The 8,524-nt window shown below is 47.2% G+C and overlaps 1 long non-coding RNA gene across 1 annotated transcript in view; it reads right to left on the bottom strand.

The window, feature by feature from the left end:
• Nucleotides 1–294: 294 nt before the first annotated feature.
• LOC124515923 (uncharacterized) overlaps nucleotides 295–8,524 on the bottom strand; it is a 73,704-nt gene continuing 65,474 nt past the window's right edge. The window contains exons 2-3 of the long non-coding RNA XR_006962928.1: nucleotides 6,759–6,993; nucleotides 295–6,324 (exon numbers count right to left, since the gene is read on the bottom strand). This is a non-coding gene — a long non-coding RNA (uncharacterized LOC124515923). The remainder of the gene's footprint in view (nucleotides 6,325–6,758; nucleotides 6,994–8,524) is intronic.

The following is an 8,524-nucleotide window of genomic DNA, read 5'->3' as shown; positions in this document are numbered from 1 at the left end:
TTATTGATGAATAAAGGCCCCAACATATAGTAAATACTCAATAAATAATAATTACGGTTATAATTTCTATAAGGGACATCTAGCAAACCAGGCTCCAAATGCAATAAAAACTCTTTATAAAAAGCTTATTATAGAGGCTCCTGGGTGGCTCAGCCGGTTGAGCATCTGACTTCGGCTCAGGTCAAGATCTCACAGTTCATGAGTCCGAGCTCCGCGTCGGGCTCTGTGCTGACAGCTCAGAGCCTGGAGCCTGCTCGGATTCTGTACCTCAGTCTCTCTCTGCCCCCTCCCCCACTCACGCTCTGTTCCTCTCTCAAAAATAAATAAAATAAAATAAAAACACTTAAAAAAAAAGCTTATCAACAGATTCAACTCTACAGCCACCCAAAGTACTCCCTCAGAACAGTCCAAGGATTCCCAGAAAAGACTGAGCCCGAATCCCCCACTAACATGAAAAGCAGGACCCACAAAGATTTGTAAAGTCACGTGGAGCCCGGTTGGTAGTTCAGGCCCTGCTGAGCCATTACTAGCTCCTCCTAGAGGCCACTTGATTTATTACTGCACCAGCACCGAACTCTGAGACCAGGGGCTCTGCTCCATTACCCTCGGCCTCATTTGCAGGCAGCCTCTAGGACTTTGCCCAGTTCCATCAGGAAGCCGTGGTGGGAGAGATCCACGTGCCCCAGAGATGCTGTAATTCTACACTGGCCAGGCTCAGAGACCCACTGGGCCTCCTGAAAAAGGAACTCAGCACGAGTTCCTTCTCCTTCCCAGGAGAAAAGAGAGCAGGAAGAAAGAACTGGGAAGGGCAGGCCTCCTTTTCCCCTTGGGAGATGCCCAAGTTCCTTTCCATTTGCTTCTCAGGTTGCCAATCCCATGGCAGTTTCAGCCCCGCCCCACTTGCCAGTGTCAGGAAGTCACTGAGGCCAGCAGCCTCTTCTTCACCTGTGATTAGATCTCTGTCTGGAATCTGTCCACCTGGCGGGGACCTGGGGTGACCTCAGATCCCGTCTCTGTAGCTTTCCAGAATGGGGCTTTGCTCTGCAGATGGGTTTTGTTTCTCATTCTGGGTTTTCTTAACACTCAAAAGCGATTCAGCCTGGGAATCGCTGCTCCGAGGACAGGAACGAAGGACGCGTGCCTTCAGCAACAACGTCAGTCCCCCATTCTCCCTTACAAAGCACCTCTACACTTCCTCCCAGAGCAAAGATCTGATGAAACACTGAGAGTGGGCACACACAGTACACAGCAAATCCCAAATTTTGTGGCATATGTGCCTTTCCAGATGACTGCATGGATACACTCCATAACACATTGTTAAAGTGATAATTAGCGATAGACTTGTTATGAATATTCCAAATAAAATTTCTCTCTACCACAGTTGATGGAGACAAAGGGCAGCACGTGAAATGGAAGAAGGAGTAGAGGGATTTTTGTATACAGCGTATATTTGAAGAGGGATTGGGGAAAATCACCTAACTCAGAAGTTGATTTCAACAAATGAGAATCCATATTTAACTGGAGGTGCGCGAGTAAGGATCTTTTTCCCACCACGCTGAGGGAACACAGCGCCCCCACTAGAAAAACAAAACAACAAAACTCCAGGGAAGGGAAGAGAAACCCAGTTCTGGAAGCCGCTCTTCTGTTGCCCGGTTTAACAGCACCTAAGGATGCTAAAGATGGACAGTTTAAGAAAAACCAGAGGAAACACTGAGACACGGGCCAGCCAGCAGCTACAACCAAGGTGACTCACACTTAAAGAGTGAAAGACAAAAGCCTTCTATTGTGTTTAGCATTCTCCTCCTCCGTGAACTTGCTGAAGGCTCCAGTTCTGCCCCCACAACCTCTTACGCGCATTACGATTTTTAAATTCACAGTGACTCTGCTCCACATGGGGCCACGGTGATGCCAATGGCACACTTCCTCTCCTCCCCACACTGCCTAACTCACCAAGGCAGATGAGAGACTCCAGGCACACAAACTGCTGATAGCCAAGAGGGGAGAGCACCTCTGAAGCCAAAGAAAGAACAAAAGAAGGAGCCCCAGATCCCACCAGGGCCGTGTCCACACAGGCTGAGAATTGGTGCGGCTCAGGGGCATGGAGGAAAGCGACCCTTCTAGGGCTTAACGGGAACAGGGACAGGAATGCCATTAGCAGTATGGCAGTGTCTTCTTGGGTATCACCAGGGACTGGGGACTTGCTCGGATGGAATATTCTACTTTAAGGGTGAAGCTGAGCTCCAAGCTCGTCTAGTCCAAGAGGGAAAATTGGGTGGCAGCACATATGAGCATGCGCACAGAGTCCTCTGCAGGCAGGCTGTCCCTTGCCTCCCTTGCAGGATTATCAGACACCGCTTCTCATCCTACCTGGTGACAGAGCCCGAGAACGGACCTAAAGCCATCTAAGTACACCCCCTTCAATTTCCAAATGAGGAAACCAAGGACCAGAGAGGATGAATGATGTGACCAATACAAAAGGCTCAGGACCCCTGAGCCTCAATCTTGCTTTTTCTATTATAACTATGCTACTTCTCCCCAACCCTTTTCCTTAGTTGGGCTAAATCAACATCCAAACCACAGAATTATCCTTGGGAGGAGTAAAATAAAACATCAGGATCAACATGTAGAGAAAGGAAAAGGTAACGTTAGTACAGAATAATCTTGGCACTGGAGCTGGACACACCTGCCTGACCCTGGCTTCTTCGGGACCTGAGGGAAGCCAGTCTTAGCGCAGAGGTCACCAGAAGTAGACTAGGCCGAGGTGAGGGGTGGAGGGGTGGCTGCTAATGGCCTCCAGGCCTCACACTTCTGCCACAGGCCCTTTGCACTGCCTCCTCCTTCTCCGGATGCTCCTCCCCCAAATATTTACAGGGTTCACTCTCTTACCTCCTTCAAGTCTTTACTCATATGTCCCCTTCTCAATGAAGCCTACCCTGACCACTCACTTTAAAATTATTCCCCAATACTCCCTATCTCCTACATCCTACTTAATTTTTCCACAGTACTTACCACATTCTAACAGACTACAATTTAGTTATTATGTTCATGGGTTCCATTTTTAAACAATATACATGAGGATAAGGAATTCTGACTTGGTTCACTCCTGATTCTCCTGGGTCTGGAACAGTACCCTGGCACATCATAGACGTTCAATAAATACAGCTTGGATAAATTAATGAATGGATGATTCCTCTTGCCCTTTGTTTCTCATCCTCCTTGCACTGTCTCCTTCAGCAACAACCATCTATTCCCCTTCACACACGTGCACACGCGCACATACACACACACACACACACACACACACACACACACGTACACCTTTTTGCCCTTTTCTCTCTTCTTCTCCACCTGTATCCCAGGCCACTAACATCAACAAGGATAGCTGAGGCCAAACTTAGAACATTCAGTAATAATATTGCCAATCCCTCCATTAAAAACTCATATTTTATATACATGCATGGTTTTAAATGTATGGCAAACTCCGGAAGGATTCACAAGAAACTGATACCCCTGAGTATCTCCAAGGAACTAGATGCCTGAGCCATTTAGACTTCCCGTCTCTATGTTCTTGTACTATTTAAATTTTGAACAAAGTGAATATAATTAACCATTAAACATGTTTTCATTAAAAATAAAAATTGGAAAAATCTCACAAAACTCCCATATGCCTCTGCTCTTGTCCTCAACACCATCTAAATAAAAAATTTTCTGAGTGAAGGTCTCAAATGCCTCCAGCCCCGGGGTGAGATGGTGAAATAGGGGGACAGTTCTCCTTGTCTCCGGTTCTCATATTTTCTTAAATGAGATTGTTACTTTCATAATGAAATATTTGAAAACGTTTCCATCAAGCAGAAGGACATGAATTAATGCAAGTTTCCCTACATACATAAAACATTGAGACTTTGTTTAAGTCATGAATCCCTTTACCTTTGTTTCCTCCCATTTGGATTTCACATTTAACAGATTTCAGAATATGTTGTATAAGCTGGTGCCAGGGTCTCTGGAGGCACACAGACAATGCCTTCAAGGAGGTGCTATCCAGCAAGGATGACCACAAGCAGTGTCATCGCCTCAAGGACACACTCAGAAGTGACAGGTGTCATGAATGGGCCAGTGGATTACGTGTGGTTTCATGTTTTTTTTCTTTGAGACTTTCGGATTGTTGCAGATTTTCTGCCTCGCGGTGTACAACCACACTTAATTTTTTCCTCTTACTATGCTACGGCGTAAGTGTGCGTTACTTAGTCGTTGGCCTTCTCTAGGCTGTGGACCTTCCCAAGAGTGGAGCCCCTGTTCGATTCATCCCTGTCTTCTCATTCTCCAGCTTGGCACCTTGCAACAGTGACTGCTTCATAAATGGGCACTGGAATGAGTGACTATTTCACAGCATCCAATGAGGAATCATAAGATACATCTCAACACGAAACCCAGAGAGACACCACTCTCTCATTTGCCATCTGCTTAACGTTGCCCTCATTCATGGATATGTTTTGTTCTGGGCAAGGGGAAGGAGGCCAGAGCTACCCAAGCGTGGATATACAAAGTCATCAAAGAAAGGGCACATGCGGCCTTCCCAGCAGCCCAGGCTCTAATGCACTTGGGTGCCAAGCAATTAATGTTGGCTCCATACTCCAAGGTCTTCGTAACCTTTACTAATTGTCCTTTGATCTCCTTCTGGGGATTTATTTTCAGGAAATAACTGTATGAAGATTAACTAGAACCATGTTATTATCAATGCTGCTTAAAACAGAAAAATTGGAAACAACCTAAACACCGAACCATATGAGATTAGGTAAATAAACGATAGTCTATCTCCATAATTACCATTGCTGTAGACTCACGCAACTCATGGCAAAAAGAAGAAGAAGAAGAAGAAGAAGAAGAAGAAGAAGAAGAACAAGAAGAAGGAGGAGGAGGAGGAGGAGGAGGAGGAGGAGGAGGAAATGGGGATGTGCATTCTTTGAGCTGTATCTACTCGGCTTTGTTTCCTCATACTAAATGACTTAGCGCCCTCATTTTTTGAAAATTACTTGATATTTCTGGTCTCGTTTGTCTCTTCTGTGATTAAAGGCATTACTTACTCATTAAAAAAAAAAAGCTTATTGATATAGAAAGCTAACGCTCATGATAAGGCATTAAATGATAATGTGTGTAACCAAAGAATATATGTTGCATTGTGACACTGCAGTTCCACATATGTTACATTTATATATGCAATTATACAGATGTGTATGCATATATTTCTATGTATCTACACACACATATCTCTATATATACACACACATATATGTGTGCAAGTGTGTGTATATAGCATCACATATAATATATGTGAAAGGGATCTCGAAGGCTCTTCAACAGAGTCTCAATGGTTGTCTTTGGGATAAGTAGGATTGGGGCTGGTTTTTTCCCTTTTTTTCTTTTTTTTTTTTTTTTGCCTATATTTCTGATGTTTTTATAACAAGGATGTGCTGCTTTTCAATAATGAAAACAACAACCAAAGTTACTTTTAACTGAAGGAAGAAAAGAACAACTGTCCTCGAGGAGGTGAGAGGAAGGGTGTGAGGGTGGAAGCAGGGGGATGGCTGAGGTGAGTGTGAGCCTCCTCGAAGCTACCTTCTCCCAGGGCTGAAGCCATGCTCCTGTCACCCCCAAACTTACGAAGACATTCATTCCACCTGACCAGACTTTCTCTCGCACATCCGGCCACAGCACATGGTCCTCACCAGGAGAGGCAGGGTCCCCAGTGTGCGAGTCTCACCTGGGACAGGGCAGGGGAGGGGAGAAAGGCACCCGGAGCCGACCAGGAGACATAGCGGTCAGAAGCGGACCCCTGTTCACATAGGAAACAAGTGTGCCACGAACTGGGCAACTTCTGAGAAACAGCAATGTTCAGAGGTGCCTCTAGCCTAAAATGACCCAGTTTCAGGGAAGACAGCCTCATCCAGGACTCGGACAGAAAAAAAAGTTAACATTTCCTCATAGAGAAGGTTAACCAGAACTACCAGAGCTGGAACAGGAACAATCTGCTTAAAAAAGTAGACAGGAGATCTTCGAGGTCCATGAGGCATCCAGGTATGATGGGATCCAGTGGAGAGGGGGGTCTCTTCCCATAACATGCATTGGCAAAACTGGTTGTAATTCAGTAGACCCTTTCCTCAGGGTTGTTCTGAAAGCTTCTGGACCCGTGCCGCTTCAGCTTCTGCGGCCTTTGCTCCAGCTTTTGCGGTTGCTAAGTGACAGAGATCTGCTGTGTGTCCTCCGTTGGGTGGTCCTGGGCGGACTGCTCGGGAGCTGCTGTAGGGGGCTCTTGCTCATGGCTGGCATCTGTGAACAGGGAGAGCACTTATCACGATCGGACCCTACCACTCTCCTGTTGTCATCATGTCAATGATGGACAGAAATGAGGCAAGCAGAATGGAGTGGGCAGGGGCGGGACACAGCAGGAGCTAGGGGAGGGGAACGGCACAAGAGGTTAACAAGGAAGGCGGGGCCAAGAGGACAGGAGGAAGGAGGGGCCCCGGCCTGAGCAGAGATGAGAGAATTCAGAAAGGGGGGCAGAAGGCGTGAGCAGAGAGGCCAGGCCAGCTTGGGCTGAAGCGCTCATGTTCCTCGCCATGCCCTTGCTACCTCCTGCTTGGCCCATCTGCCTCCCATTCTTTGCCTTCTGGCCCAGGAGGGGCCATCCCAGCCCCACCCCGCCCCCCGATCCCTACCTAGTACTAACCCTCTGCTAAGCCCTACCAGAGAAACAGACTTACTTCTACCCTTCTTGGGCCTGCACACCTCCAGCGCCGGCTCTCCTTGGGGCTCCTGTTGGTGGGGGAGCCCTCGCCGCCCGCATCCGCTTCCTCAGTCTCTGGCGACGCAGTTCAATCTGTGCTTTCAGAACCTCCTTTCTTCCCATTCTTCAGGAAGCTGTCAAGACGTTTTGTCCCTCGACTGGACAAGATCCAGCAGGAGTGGGCAACGCAGGGCCAAATCCGAGACACCAGACTGAGAGGGACAGGAAGGGGAAACACGGGACAGTCCTGGGTGATTTGGACCATCTGGTCACCTCATTCTAGATTTATAAGCGGACATTTAGACAAGAGACCAAACTGGATCAGAACTCTGAATTCAGTGGACAGCACGTCACCAGATTACTTTTTGTTTGGGACCCACGGCCTTTCGACACCGCTGATCTTCATAACACAAGTGCAAGAAGATCTGTCTGCCAAAGATGTGTAACCTCAGGACAGTTTCACACTTTAAAAATGTGTGAACGCCCACCATGATCAACGACCTGCTCTACTTAAACCAGCCCCCGCAGAAGCACATCCAGTGGTGCCCTCCGTCGAGGCTTCCTCTAGGGTGAGCGCGTCCCCTTGCTAACGCTCTCCTCCAAGCTTCTGCCTCGAGGCAGTGGATGGGGACGTGATGGTAACCAGAAGAGCTGGGGCCCGATCCCAGCAGCACGGGCCAGACGCCTTCCTTCTACTTTACAGCCACAGGGCTGTTCGCCAGGCCAAGCTGGATAAACATCTTACAAACATAACCATTTCTTGTGACCACAAGAATGACTGAAATATAAGACCCCGTCACAGGCAGTCCCCAGGTCTTAAAGTACATACACTCTATGCCAGTGGTTCTCAAACTTTAGTGTGCAAAAAAGTCACCCGGAGGTCTTGTTGCAAACGCAGACTTTTTGGTGACATCCCCAAGGCTTCTGGGGTAGAGGCTGAGAATGGACATTTCTAACAAGTTCCCGGGTGCTGCTGCTCGTGCCAGTCTGGAGACCACACTCTGGGAACAACTGGTCTCCATCAAGAGAGGTTAGTAGTGGCATCTGTCATGGTAAGGATCTGCTACCGTTACAAATGACTCACTTTCACTTAGCGTTCACACCTCACCCAAAGCAGAGGCACAGAAAAGGGTGCAACACAAAGAAAACTCACTGTTGATAAACGCAGGCACTTGAAGGCATTACCAGAAAAAGAATAAGGAGCGCCCTGGAATCCATCTAATGCAACTCGCTCACTGAATACAATATTACTACGTTTAGGGAGGCTAAGTCACCGGTTCGAAGGTACAATGAAACCCAGATAATCAATGTCAGAACCCAAACTAGAAATCCCAGCAGTACTATTTAAAATCCTAAGTATGGAGTCTTAGAAAACCTCCTGACTTTTCTCATTATAAGAGTCACAAGGGTTGAGAGTCTGCACAATCAGGTTTTCTTTTTTTTTTTTTGGTCCTTTACACCAAAGCAGTCGTTTTATGCCACGGTCAGTTCCTATAAACCACGGAAGTAGTTCCTGATTCTCCAAGTTCAACTGTGACTCCACTGCATGGAACTTGGAACTGGTTTTCTCACAGCAATCCCGTTACGCATTGTAGGGTCCCAGGACAAGTTCCTCTCACTAGGCACAGTGTTGCTGAGCCACAGTGATGACAGTCCATGTGATGTCACCACTATCGTAATATTATTTCCTTAAAATCTCCTTCTGAGTCTCCACTTGGACCTCTGCCCTTCCTGGTCCCTCTT

Source organism: Lynx rufus, unplaced genomic scaffold, assembly GCF_022079265.1.
Source record: "Lynx rufus isolate CCGP_SWC_20201006 ecotype Redwood Valley unplaced genomic scaffold, mLynRuf1.p SCAF_2, whole genome shotgun sequence".
Lineage (NCBI taxonomy): Eukaryota > Metazoa > Chordata > Mammalia > Carnivora > Felidae > Lynx > Lynx rufus.
Note: the sequence above shows the minus strand (reverse complement) of the source record. Positions and strands in the feature narration are given on the sequence as shown.